Below are 14,925 nucleotides of genomic sequence, written 5' to 3' on the forward strand. Positions count from 1 at the left end.
ATTTCCAGAGAAAAACAATACAGACATTAAAACATATTTTAAAAATAGAAAACCAAAACTAGTGCTCTATTGCCGAATAAATAATCATATACCATAAATTCATAATCATATATCATAAGTTCATAATCAGTAAAAGAGGCACAGAAATTTTATGTACAGTACTACAAAACAACTCAAACCCCTGCACTTCTTTACAGGGACTTAAACTGGAATGGTAACCTATTATGCCAGTGTGAAATGGTTTATTTCATGAATGGAAAATAAATTCAGAACCATTTGGTTTTCATGTGTTCAAAGCAGTTGATTTGCTGAATACAGATGAACAGTTGTACTTCCTCCTATTTTTCTCGTGTCCTCTTTATTTTTTAATGTCTTTTGTTAGTCAGATGTATAAAATGCTTTCGGTCAAATCTCATGAGGTAAAATCCAAAACTCTGGGGAAAACTAAGAAAGACTGATTTGTTTGGTTTCTAAAACCATAACCACATTGGCAAGAGCCTCCAGCTGGCAAGACAGAAAAATGTCTCTCCCGATTGCAAATTGCCAATTCTAAAATGGCACAGCAGCAGCTTTCCACCCTGACTACCTGCAGCTGGCCTGTTTTCCACCTGCTCGCTGCCAGGCTAAATAATAGCTGCCTCTTGCCATCTCTTCCATCCACCTCCCAAAAATGCTCATAAAGTTAAAAAACACAGTATAAAATTGTGTATTTGAGATAAGCCTGTACTATAGCTGTCGGGATAACAAACAGGAGTGAGATGAAGTACACATCATTCTCCAGACCAGCTGGTATGGCTTTGGGGAGAAAGTCAGGCTTGCAGCTCATAAAGCCTTCTATGGGTCTAAAAAAGATACAATTACTGATCTTGAGACTAATTGTTCTTAGTTTAACTTCATTATGTTAATCAGTGAAAAATCTTTACTGACAGCTATGGGCCTGAAGAAGTCTTCTTGGCAAAAGGAAACAAGAGCTTTCAATCCCAGGGAATGGAGATATTTGTGCAGAGGTAACCAAGGAGCAGGACAAATTTTTATGGGATTTAAGCGGCCTGAATATTGCTGGAGATGAAACAAAAACTAAGAAAACTGCTCTGTAAATGTTAGAAAAAAATTGGTGAGTCTGATGGGGTGAGATATGGGTAAGTGCAAATTCTCTTAGTAACAATGAAAGTAAACACAAAATTAAAATAAATGTGGGTCGAGATGATGCTCCAGACAACAGGAAGCAGCAGGCCTGGCACCTCCCTGCTGCAGGTGAGTGCATGTTCAGGAGCCTACAGAGCTTCAGACTTACTGCATTGCTTTTCTCCTGCTTTTGTGTTCTGCAGCCTGGCAGAACTTCAGCACTGGCTGTGAAAGAGGAGCCACCCTGCCCAGAACACCTAATCCTTTGCTGTTTGTGCTGTGCTCCTGAAGAGAGGGAGATTAACTGGAAGAGCAAGGAAAGAGGGGGAACTCACTCACCTAGCACTGTGGAGGTGGTGAGCTTGGTAATTTATGAACAAAACAGTCCCAGTGTTTGTTGTGGACATCCAAACCTTACAAGAGAAACTTGGAAGAGCTCAGAATATAGTTCAGACTGTAGAAGATTTAAGCATGGATGTGCCTAATTCCTGGGTAAAAGAGTTCATAGAGGAGCATCAACAGTCAAGATGGAGAAGGTCCTTGTCATACACATTAGCAGATTTCCGGGTGCCTGAGGGAATCCCAGGTGAGACAGGGAGGCTTCTGATGAGGTAGACTACTCCTAAATTTAGGCAAGTCCTGAGCAGGAATATTTTTGGTGGGTTATTTTGATGTTATTGTGTTCATCCCTGTCTTATTTTAGAGGCTTTGGTTGGTTGGTTGGTTTTCACTGGAGCATAGTGCTGGAGCAGCCAGATCATTTTGCTTGCCAGCAGGAAAGTAGTGTAGGGCTGGTGCGGGGCTGAAGAGTATCTGCCTGCCCTGGGCATCCAAAATCAGCTTTTCAGAAGATGAAAATCAACTGCAGGAGACATGAGGAGCAGTCAAACCCAAAAGAAACATCCCTGGCAAAAAATAGGAAATTAATACAAAAGCTGAACTGTTGCAAGGGATGGCCATTACACTCTGTGTGTTCTCCTTCCCTCTTTCCTCCAAAGAATACAGGTCATTACAAACAGCATCTGTGTCAGGTGAGACCCAGATGGTAGGTGTCTAAACACATCCCAGTAAACACTGTGGGGAAAAGCAATATTTAAACTAAAAGACAGGGGTGTTGGCACAAAGAGCAGTAATTCAGTGATGGATAAATAAGGCTGGACAGCAGTAGAATTTTTCTTATGATCTGGAGTTTTGTCCCAGGAATATTTTAACAGGATTAGGAGAATTAAATAAATGTATTTTTAAATCTGGAGTCCCATCAGAGCAGAGGTGGCTAAATATACTGCAGTGGACCTGAGTTTGATGACATGAGTGGCTTTTTTCAAACCTAAATTCTTTGACATATTTGACATCACACTTTCTGGAGTGCAGTTTACATTCTGGTGAATGCTGGTTACTCGTGAACGTTGTTGAAGGATTTTTAGGAATGACAGCCCTGGGCAAGCCTTCCACCAGCAAAGATTTCTTGCACTGACTAGAATTGCAACAAAAATTAACAAGGCTTCTATTAGAAATGTAATTCAGAAAGCAATAAAGACTCTGCCTTTAAATCACATTAGAGGCTTGTGCTGTAGCTCAGCATCCAAGTAAAGGGAGGGAACAGAGGAATCCTCTACTTTTACTATGGAGATTCCTCTCTTTCCAAGGGAATTTGGCCACTAGCACATTACAAGGGTGCTTTTGAGCAGAGTGTCTGGTCTTTCTCTGTGGTGCTTTTTCAGTCCTCATACCTGTAAACGACCCATAAAGAGTTAAGTAGTAAGTGTCTGAATTAGGCTTCTCATGGCATGAGGAGAGGGAGGGAATAGGGATGGAGTAGAGTCTGGTAAAATTTGGTTTAGCTGCTCTTGAATTCACATTCTGGTTTTGAGTGCTTTAAATCCATGTCTACATAATACATGTTTTGACATACACCTGATCACATCACAGGTGATTCTTTTGGGACTAGAAGGTCCCCAGAAGACTTATGTGATGTTGTGAAAGCCTGGTGCTCTCTATTCCAAGAAATTGGGAAACCTCCTGTGGTTAAGCTCCTTCAGCTTTCCTACTGACTTCAGTCATACAGTTCTGAGAATTTTTTGTTGGCTAATTTTATAAAGAAATGCCTCTTCCCTTCCCACACTTCCCAAGTAGGTTATTTTCTTGGTATTATGTTCTCAGATATGACTGATGAGGGGCAGATAGCACTGAGCACACTGTGCTGCCAGCAGAGACTTTTGAAAACTAGGTCTGGCAGGGTGCTCCAGTGTCCCTGCTCACCTTCTGCAGGTGTGCAAAGATGAGGGTAGTGAGTGATAGTTGTTTGTCAGCATAGATCATATGAGTTCAGATGAGATAATTTTTTCGGTACAGTCTTTGCCTTTTTAACTTTTGCTATGAGTGGAAGTAAGACAAAAAGACATTTAGTGGGCATAAAGGGTAGAGATTTGCAGCTCAAAAATGGACTGACACATGGGACTTTGGGTCATTCCTAACAGTAGGTAATATAGATGGCATTTGAGAGAAGAAAAATAGAGCAATATTTTTACCTAAAGTCTTCACTTATGTATCTAAATTATATGTGAATGCAGAAAGAGCAGGAGATTCTCTTACTGCATCCAAGTTACTTTTCCTGTGTGGGAACTGTAGCACAGTTCAGAGGCTTTGCTCTCCTGTGGTGCTCCAGTATTGCTGCAGGGCCAGAGATGAAGCTCTGAAACAGAAATGCTTCAAAGAAAGAAGGTATTGTGTTCAGATGTGAGGTGTTCAAACCAACCCAAGTTTGAGAGGGGCTTTGCAGTCCATGCTGGCAGTTTTAAAAGGGATGTGGGAACTGCTGGAGAAAAAAAATCTGGAGAGATCTGGAGGATACAAGTGAAAAATAGCAGAATGAAGGGATTAAACTTCAAAAAGTCTGTATGACAAGAAATATTAGTTCCCTTCACCCATCTTGCTTCTAAATTCCAGGGTGTTAGTGAAACCAGCCCCTGAACTCCAGTAACTCCATTGCTCACCACAGAATCAGTGGAGACTGAGAGGAGTCTGCATTCCCCAGAGAGAGATCCTGTCTGGCTGTGTTAGGTAACTGGAGCTCACCAAGGGTAAAGTGCAATAGGAAAGTGGAAAAGACAAAGTAGAAAACAAAAACAAAAAATAAGTATGCTGGCTGAGGAACAAAACAAGAAGTTGGACAGCAATTTCTAAGAAAAGGTGAGATAAAGAATTATGAATGATGCAATCTGTGAAGGAAAAAGTAAACTGCCAGGGATAAAAGAGACTGTGGAGAAGGCAGCTGAAGAAGAAAAGAGAATATAATCCCAGCTAAGCACTTTGAAGAAAACAGAGTAAACAAATAGAAATCTTCTGTTTGTCTTGAAAGGCTGCTTCAGACATTGCTTTCTGGAGAGCAACACCTTCTGCTTATCACTATTTTATTGCAAGAGAGTGAGAAGCTCTAATTATTCCTGATATCCTGTTTGTTTTGGAAGAAAATCACATGTTCTCTTTGCTTGATGCACTTTTAAATTTCTGCCCTGCTCTTAGCATAGAATCTGAAACACAGAACTGAAGCAAACGTTCTCTCAATCTGTGCTTCTGAAACTGAAAGAAAAAGTGAAACTTCAGTTACTAACAGATATTTAACTAAAATGGTAAAACAAAATACAGCTCAGTGCTGGGAATTATAGTCCAAATTGTTAATCCTGAGATCCTCTCCTCCAATTTGTTACCACATTACTTCACCAAAATAGCTTAAAAGTTCCTCAGCTAGCTTTAATTATGTCTCTGCCCACATTCTGCTCTCAAGCCATCTTGGTATTTTCTTCTTGTTTGTCTTAGGTTGAAACCCCGGAGCCTGGGAAAGGAGCTTTTCTCTGAGGAGTTAAATAGGCTGCAAGCTCTATAATAAGAGGAGAAAAGTGGCACACAATTCACTTGTAAAAGCACTTATTTCGTTGTGGCAGACTGAAACCTTCTGAGGCCCAGGTCAGATAGCCAGTTTTTAGGCTGCATTAATCTTCCTCTGGGTGTTTCTGCCAAGGAGGCAGGCTCAGAGCAGAAGTGGTGTAACTCAACAGGGCCAGGAGTGTGTGGCTTTCTGAGAGGCACTAGACTGCTCAGAGTGGCTTGGAGATATCTTAGCCTAGGATTGATAAAGCCAATAAAGGTTTTCTTGAGTCAGAATACAATCTGCTTTGAGCAGAGAGTTGGACCAGGTGGCTTGTAGAGATCCTTTCCACTTGGAAGGGCTCACCAAGACTATGACAACCATATATCACTGCAGAGCATCCTGATTCCCCCAGGAGAGGAGTTCTGGCATCAGAAAAAACATGGCTTGGGGTCATCTTCAATTGGCCATTAAGTCTGGAGCAAGGACGGGAAAAGTATGCTAAAACCAGTCAAAATACAAAGTCTTAAACTTTGTGTTTATCATATGGCAGGAGATCTGTGAGGCAGTCTAGGTGAGACAGTAGTGTCCAGGATCTAAGGACTCCATGATTTAAAAAAATAAGATTAGCCTTGCACTTTGGCCACCACAGAAATCTATCAGTGTGCTTTTTTCATCCTTTTAATGTGAAGGGTAACAGCATTTAACATTTATGACAGTCTTCTGGGCTGCATATCTGTAATAGAGACATCTCAATGAAGAGCTGAATAAGGTAGCTGGAAAATGAGGCTCAAAATTTCATTAATGCAAACTATTAGAGAGCATTAGACTCAAACAAACCTTCTCTTTTAGTTCCCTTTGTAAGGGAACAAATTCTGACTATAACAGAGACTTATTTAGAGGCCTGGGTTCAGCTTTGGAGGAACCAAGAGACTCGAAATTGATCATGAGACACCTTTGATGAGACCGGGGCCTGGGAGTCTGACTTCCATGTTTTCCATCCAAAACCAGAGCTCTACCTAAGAGATTTCTGTTAATTTTTTCCTCATGGAAGATGCTTCAGTGCCATTGATCCTATCCTGCTCTTTTCTTCCATATGTGACCTTTCCATACTATTGCAATGCAATCCATAGGGTGTGTGTGTTTGACCATAAGTTCAAATTTGAATCTTGTACTGCAGGATGGAAAAACTGTAAGAAAAAGGAAACAAATTAATGACATAGAGTCTTATCAATTTTCTGGGCAGAAGCAGATCCTTCCTCTTCCGCAACAAGGGCAAAAACCAATTTCTTCAGAAAGAATCTCTGATGATTAAAAGGTTCTTGGCAATAGAGACACAGAGGCTAATTATGAATTCTCTCTTGCAGTTTTCACTGCTGTCTCAGGTAGTTGGCTGGCATAATGGAAAAACTGTTTCATTCTAGATGAGGAAGTGGGAAAAAAAGGTTTAAGGCTAGAGTAAGACCTGTCTTATCAATTTATAACAGTAAATCCTATCATGGAAGTATATAGAAGTGGATGATATTTTACCAGCTCATAATCTGTTACTGTGATACTAGTTAATGTTTTTATGGTATGTTAGAGATGGAGAAGATACATAAAAATAACATGAAGCATGTAATGGTTCTTTAATAGCAAATGTCTGTGATTGCCCCATGGGGACTTCCAGACATGCTTATCCCTTTAGTCCCTCCTCAAAGCCATGTAAAGTGTTTGTATATGTAAATGACATAAAAATACTCAGTTATCTTCCCTACAGACCTGCTGATTTTGGAAGAAGACGACTATGGCATGTTCCAGGCTATGTGACCAGGCTATATTATTCTTTGCATAAAAGACAATGGTTCCTACTTTCCCCACAGGAAGATCAATGCTCAGAAAGGTTTTTTGTTCTATTTCAGCCATGTGCGGCAGTAATGCATCCTATTCTGAAGCTCTTTAAAAAGGTATTGCTATATTGCCTCTCAATTATGAACTCACAGCACAGACATAAGGGATGGATAAAATACATGTCCACAATGAGAGCATTCTGGCATAGCAACAATAGGTTTGTGAAAGAGCTGAGCTGCCTTAAAGGTCTGATCTCATGAGAATAACAACCTTCAGCCTTTGAGAAAGAGTGGTCTATTCAGGGTTTCTTTTCTAAACTTTTCCCCCTCTTTATTCATGTTCCCAAACACACTGATTTTGCCTCCAAAATATAGCACATGGAGGGCATAGGGTGTTCTTTCATTGTTGGAAAAAAAAGCTGAACACCTATCCTTGTGTGGTTGCCAAACAAGGACAGCCATGTCTATATTCCAGTCATATTTCCTTATTGTTTGTGCTGTCCTGCCCATTACCAGAGAACAGGAAACTGCTTAGAGGGATGTAATTCTGTCTAAAAGTCTGTCACTATGAATTACCAAGGGGAAAAGGCAAATCACAGGGTAGCATAGCAGTACTTTGGTGCCAAAAAAATCCTAGACCTCTGTAGTGTCAGGAAATAATTTGCAGTGAATACCCAAGTTCCCCTTCATAAGTTCCTTGAGGCTAGAAACATGCTAAAATCTTCTATTTAGAGAATACTGCATATTAAAGGCAGATTTGAAGAGAGAAGATGGCACTTCAAATTTCTACCACTGCCAAATTTTAGTCCTTATAACATGCATGTAAATAAGTACCTTGCATTTGACATGATCAGGCCTACCTGTTCCATGTAAGGTTTCCTCCAGTGACACAAGAGCTGTATTTGCAGCTTGCCTCAACCTTTTTTTTTCATCCTTGTTCAAAAGTTGCATAACTACGTTGTCTTCAAGAAACAGGATGTTTATCATATAAAAGCATATGAGCCTGGGGTACTTTGGGATTCTGTAGGTCACATTTAAAATAACTTTCATATAAAATTATTCAGCAGAAAGTGGTAGCCTGGAGTGAGTCAGTGGTTCAGATATGCTCTAGTGCAGTTAAGCAACCTAAAATAATTTATTATTGGTCTTTTTAGAATTGTGAGTAATCCCTGAAACGAGACTAATTCCACTTGTATTTTCAAAAGTTTTATTCAGGAAGGTTGTCCCAGTGGAAAATATCAGCAGAAAGCCAGCACATCAATGAAATTTTATGCTAATCCTCAGAAGAGGGCAGGAGAGGAATAGAGGTTATGAATACAAAGTAAGGAATATACCTTATGATGATCTATGCACAACAGCAGCTTTCATTTCTACAGAAGCCTCAGAAGGGGAAAAAGACCCAAACAACAACCACCCTCTATCATTAACTGAATACTGATTGGAACTAAAATTCAATTAAATTCCAGCCAGTAGACAGAATGTCCAGAAAATGCCAAAGCCAAAAGTCTGTTCAGACAGACAGATTTGGCTAAGAACCACATGTCCTTTATGGCCATTAGATTCCTTGAACTTTTGTAAAATAAGATGCAAACTCATTACAGAGAAGTTTGGGGGGGTTTTGGTTTTTTTTAAGATAAGGTCAGTAATGGTGGCAGAGCCGTCACCCATTTGCAAGAGTCACAATATCACTTAAAACCAGAATCTCCCAGTTCAAGGAAACTGATGCAACATCATGTGAATGAATTTTTAGAAACAGACAGGATGGAAAATAATATACTTCTTGTTTTTAAGTGTAAATGTTTAATATGAAGTAATTTCTTTGCCTACAAGTGACTCCTTGCTCTTAATATTCAACAGAACCTAAATTGGATTGATGTCAAATTATTAGATTTGCCAGTGAGAGGATTACCCTTGAACTGCCTACCAGGAGTCTGTCAAAAGACTCATGTTTTGTCCTTCTTATATAATTTCTGTCCAATCTGAAAAAACCCAACTTATTTTACTGTCAGATTCATAAATTAAGCAACATTGTCCCTATTTGAATAGGAAAAGAGAAAAAAGAAAAGTAAAAAGCCATCTTCCTAAAAACTATAAAAATTGACATTTAAATCCCTGAAATGAGCACTTTTAGCTGCCTTAATTCCTTTTTAAACCATTTCATTTTTTTTCCATCCAAAAAGTGTTTTGTTTTGTTTTTTTTTTCTCCATGCTTAGTTCAGTGAAAGAAGGTGGGGGTTTGGTCTGTGATTGTCTTTTTTTTTTAATAGCAATTTTTAAATTATCCTTCTTGTGATTTTCCTGCTTTTACATGCTTCAGACTTTGAATTTTTCATTCTTGAAGAATCATAGCATATCCTGAGCTGAAGGATTCACAAGCAACATCAAAGTTCAACTCCTATTCTCTTCAAAGAGAGTAAAGAATGAATGAAGAAAAAAGGAAATAGCTTGAAGACAAATTTGTTTTAAAATTTGAGTTTTTAAAAACAGAAACAAAAAGAAATTACTCTTTTTTTAAGGAGTTTTTTAAAATAACCTGTGTTTCAAATGCACTTACAGGAGTTAAATATCCTTTGGCAAAACCTCTGAATTAAGATTTGCTATAGCTGACATTATCTGGGGAATGTTCTTTTGCTCTTCAGGTGTTTACAGCAATCAGTTGATTCCATAACTATGACTTTTCTATGTAAAATTTACATTTTCTATGTAAATTCAGTTTTCAGTTTTAGTTGCTCTCCTAATTTTATATAAATCAGTAGCTTCACATTTTTCAGTGAAATTAATCCTATGCACAACAGCTAAACATCTGTATCAGCTTTTTAATAGGCACTTATAATAGTGTTTTATGTTTTAATATGCTTTAATATATCCAATATCCAAAGTGCTTTTGCAGGGCTGGTTCAAACTAAGAAGCTTTATAAATTACTTTATAATAATGTTGAGTAAAATGAAAAACATCGGGCACAAGAAAGGCTGAAAGAGAAAATTATTTTGATTTGTGTTTTGAAAAATAATTTCAGGCCTCTGAAAGCAGAAATTATTCAGCATCTCAGAAACAGGCTGCAGCACTTGGAGAAAAGCACAAGATTGCAGTCTAATTATAAAGTACCCTTGTACTGTTTTCTGCATGTGTTGCCATCAAAATCATTAAAATAAATTAATTTAGCATCAATCAAGAGAAAAAGCTAGATAATTAAGTAAATTGCTCCCATACCTCATAGAGATGTTGCTACAGTATTTCATGTAATGCAGAAGTCTCTGGCTGACCAGTGAAAGGCTGCAGTGTTCTGGGTGGCTGCAGACTGCAGAGCCCTTTGCCTTCTAGGATCTATTCTGTGGGGCAAGGATGTATTTCTGCTCTGTACAGCATCACACAGGAAAGAAAAGCGCCTCTGTGCAGGTGTGCAAGGAAGGTCATCCCTTGTGGATCTGCTGCTGGACATCCCTTTGGCTTGGTTTGGTGCTCTGGGCAGAGCAGGGAGGGCAGAGCACAGTGGTGCAGTTCGGTGGGGAAGGTGCTGCTGTACGCCCCCTGTGAACCATGGAAACAAGCTGAAATGTCCGACAGGAACACAGCGGGGAAAGCGTGGAACAAGGGCTGATGGAAACTGAAGGCAAAGGAATATTTCACTTCTGCACCTCTCTCTCCCGTCTCTTAAGTACAATCCCACAGCTGCCTAAAAAGATGGAAAAGCAGCTGCCTTGAGCCTCTGGGGTACCTTCCACTTTGGGGATACAGGCAGCTGGAGAACAGTGTGTCCTGGTCAGACGCTGCCATTGCTGGGCTTTTGGGTGAGAGGCAGCCATTGTCCTTGTCCTTACCCAGCCTTTCACAGTGTCAGCTACTTGTCAACCAGTGCCCTTTCTTCTCTCGAGACCCTTCTCCCAAACCCCCATTATTCAAAGAGACTGATGAGCAGCAGAGGTCACAAACACAGAGTTCCTCAAAGATGCTCACCTCAGCATGGCAGGGAAGCACCAATGTCCAGGAGAGAATCCTGTCCCTTCCCTCTGCTCCTGGTGAGCAATTACAAATCTGCTTCTTCAGACCCTGTTGGAAGCTGTGTTATTATCATAGGCAGACAAAGGCTTCTAGACCTCCTTCCTGGCCCAGAAGAGGAGGCATTTATTTCTTGTTTCCCTGGTGGGCATAGAAATGCTAAATCACCCTTTCTATTCACACCATTCCCCTGGTCTGATGCTCAGTTGCCTTTGCAATCCTGGGTTGCCTGTTCAAACTTCCCTCAGTTAGCCTACACAACCAGCTACAACTGCAGTTAAGAAAGCAGCCTGGTTGCTCTGGAATTTTTACAAGACTAAATATGTCCACCAAGACAGACTCTTAAACTACAGTCATTTTACATTTAATCATCATGTTTAAATATCTTTAAGCCACCCATGTGCACAGATTTTTCATTACATTTTCAATAGGCTAATAACCACTCTGAGCCTGTGCCCTACTTGTGCACATTTTGCCAACCTGAAATGCCAACTGGCACTACTTGGTCATTTTCAAATGCAAAGGCAGATGTCTGCTCTTGTAGGCAACATGGCCAGGAAGGTTTTTTTATTTTCTTGGTTTTTTTTCTTTCTTTTTTTCTCCCAGGGTTTGTGTACATAATTATCCTTTTCACTGATACAGAAGCACTTTCTGAAATGAAGTTTGGCTTCCTGGGTCTCATGAGCTCCCTTTCACAAGAGAGCAAAGGGGAATTCCTCATTAAAGAAACAAGCCTGTGCAGCTATAGGACAAAGATGCCGGTATTTAATTTTCATTGGTTCATGTGGTTTGCAAAAAGAATATTTTTTGTTCATTTTTCAGTCATCAAAGAAGATCATACTGAGTGTTCTGTGTGTGACTTGACCATTATTATATTATTTAATTGGTATTTTATTGATAGCTATAGAACATATTCTGTCTGAAAGAATCTTTAACAATTGCTCCAAGAGATCCTTTTCTGTAAAGCACCTTGGCACAGCTGAGCTTAGCATCATCAGGTTGTTGCACTGTCAACATTAGAAGGCTCTGGGCTCCTGGGGGAGCATGAGGAATGGGAGACCACTCCCCACAACAGCATGAAGGGGAGCATCACTGGGGAATTCACATCTGCTGGAGCACCCCATGGATTTTCCTCCAGCTAAATTACAAGGCAGGAATGAAGCTTCCCTGTCCTGTGACAGCAGCTCCTGGGATGCATTCCTGTTCCCACCTATCCCCTTTTTCCTCCCCAGCAACTTTGTGCTTTTTTTCCACTGGCTTTTTGTTGCCACTCTTTCACGGCTTCTCTGCTGTGACTCTGAGTGCTTTGTCCACAAACAGAGGGTGCATCTTCTCACAGCCTTAGTTCATAACTAGGGTTTCATGCTATGCATACTTCATACAACATATGAACATAGATGTATGTTTATTTGTCATATTATCTTGACATATGCAAAATAAACCAAGGGGCCCACAGGGACCTTTTTCTGTAGCTATCATTCTTCTATTTTACTTATCCCTCTCCCATCCATTAGATGCAAACATGAATTATAAACTCTTTGGGACAGAGTGTTTAATTTTATTTGCCTATTGTCAACAACAACCATCTGCATGAACAATGAATAAATAATAATTGCATTTTTTAATATAAGAGTGAGCAATGGAGGGCTTCTATTTTTATTCAGAATACATATAATCAGGTAAAAAAAATACCCCATCCTTTGCTTTCTTTAATGGCTCTGGAGAACTTCAGGGTTAACTTCAATTTGTGGGAGCCTCTATTAGAAGGTGTTTTTCTTTACCACTTCAAGATAAAAGATTATTGTCATAAAAGGATCACTCCTCTGCAATTAGAAAAACATTTTAAAGAATAGACATCTATTTTTTAAAAATTGCATTGTTAGTGAAATGGAAGATAAGTTAATCATCTTGTATTTTCTGTCTTTCCTGCCCTGTTCTAAGAACTTCATCTCCCTCTAGATTACTAACAAGACAAGAGTTAGACATGAGATAATTTACCACATCATTTATTTACACATTTTAATGAAGGGAAGATCATAGAAGCATAACAGGGCTGAAGTTTGTTGTCAGTTGGGTTGGGAAATGTATATAAATTCCAGGAATGACTTAGTCAGTACTGACACTATTTTAATTTTAAATGGAAATTATGCATCTAACAAGTCATATCCTGTGATCTTACTGTTGTTGATCTGCAAAGCAAAAATCCTAGAGGGCATTATGGCAATCTCACAAAAAGTACTTCTCAGACCTCAAATCTAATGTGTTATTCTCATTTAGTTTTAACTGCACTGCTGCACTATTGCAGGAAAAAAATAAACCAAGATATTTTAACATGTCCTTGCTATTTAATTTTCTTATTTTGCCCTCAAATAGCACAGAACATTATCTTGATTCATATAAAATCATTGGAAGTGTCATTGATGGATTGATTTAAGCTTGGTGGCAAGTAAGTACCATGCAGCTCCTCACTCACAGCCACGTTCTGCCATGCCCCCATGGTGGGATGGAAATAAGAATTGGAGAAAAAGGTAAACCTATGGATCGAGATAAGGACAGTTTAATCATCGAGATAAAATGAAAATTTTACTTCTACTACTACTAGTAATATAATTGCAACAAAACAGGAACAAAAAGAGAGAGGAATGGAACCTGAGAAAAACACGTGCTGGCTACCTGCTGACCAATGCCCAGCATGTTCTTAGGCAGTGATTGGCAGCTCCCAGCCAGCTCATATTCTAAGCATGACATTCTATGCTGTGGAATATCCCTTTGGCTAGTTCAGGTCAGCAGACATGCCCTTGTATACCTGGGCAACAAAAAACCTACAGATGGGAGCAGGTGAGAAAGCTTTAGAGAGTTTATAGCGAGCTGGTTTGGTGCTTCTGCTCTCCTGTGCATAATGCTAAAACATGGTGTGTTTAATGAGGGCAGTATTTAAGTCCCCTATTGCAAAATAGCTCCCTTTAGACTTTTGTCCCTTCCTTCTGATTCCCTCAGGGACCTTTTTCTGTGACAAGTTACTGTTTGTGGCGAGATAAGGCGCAAATGAAACCTTAGTATTATTCTATACTTATAAATCAGATGACAGGTAATTCTGTCTATTCTGTTTCCCCTATAAGGGTACAAGGATGAATTAACCTTATTTTGAATTTTCTCAGTTAGAATTTCTATTTTCTTATTAACAGTCAAATAAAACTATCAACATTTTTTAGTTATTCACTTGGCAAATGGAGAGAGGAAGATAAGGAAAACATGGGTTATCAAGTTAAAATCTATGAAATCAGCAGAAATACTGAGGCTTGTTCTTTTGTTTCTGCAGTGGTAAATTCAAGTTTAAAAAGAACAAGTGTAGGTCTTCCATGATACTCGTGATTTATCATTGCATATATGCCCTGAAGTTATCTGTCTAAATCTTCACAGCCTTGCCAATAAATCCTTTCCATGATCTGGGTTTACTTTCCCATATTCATCACCTTCATTTCATGACATTATTTCTCTGTTAAACTTCCAGAAAACTTTCATCCTTCCCTTGTCCCATTTATTGCATCAGCATTTAGAGCCCAGATCATAGAGGGGTTCTGAAGTCTTCATTATCTAGCCTATCAAATATTTTTCCAAAACTGAGGCTATAATATTAAAAATTACATCTTGGGAAATGTGCCAAATGTTTTTTGGGGTTTTTTCTCACTATGTTTCTCCCTTTGCATGGCAGAAAACTCTGCAAGGTGGCTCCACTGTCCATATGCAAGTTTCCTCTCAAAACTTATCTCAATTAAAATGCCAAAAGTCTGACAGTCAGACAGCTGGCATGTTTTAAGTGCTGCTTTTCATTGCCTACCAGACTGCATCATATAACAGAATCATAAAATGGTGTGTGTTGGAAGGATCTTTAAAGTTCATCTAGCTCCAAGCCCCTGCCATGTGCAGGGACACCTTTCACTAGCCCTAGGTTTCTCAAAGCCACATCCAGCCTGGTTTTGGACACTTCCAGGGATGCAGCATCTGAGGTTTCTTTGGGTAATATATTGCTGTGGTCTCACTGCCCTCACAGTAAAGGATTTCTTCCTAATATCTCATCCATCTACACCTACTAAAGGATGTCCTAAATT

The sequence above is a fragment of the Lonchura striata genome, chromosome 1, assembly GCF_050655825.1.
Source record: "Lonchura striata isolate lonStrDom1 chromosome 1, ASM5065582v1, whole genome shotgun sequence".
Taxonomy (NCBI): Eukaryota; Metazoa; Chordata; class Aves; order Passeriformes; family Estrildidae; genus Lonchura; species Lonchura striata.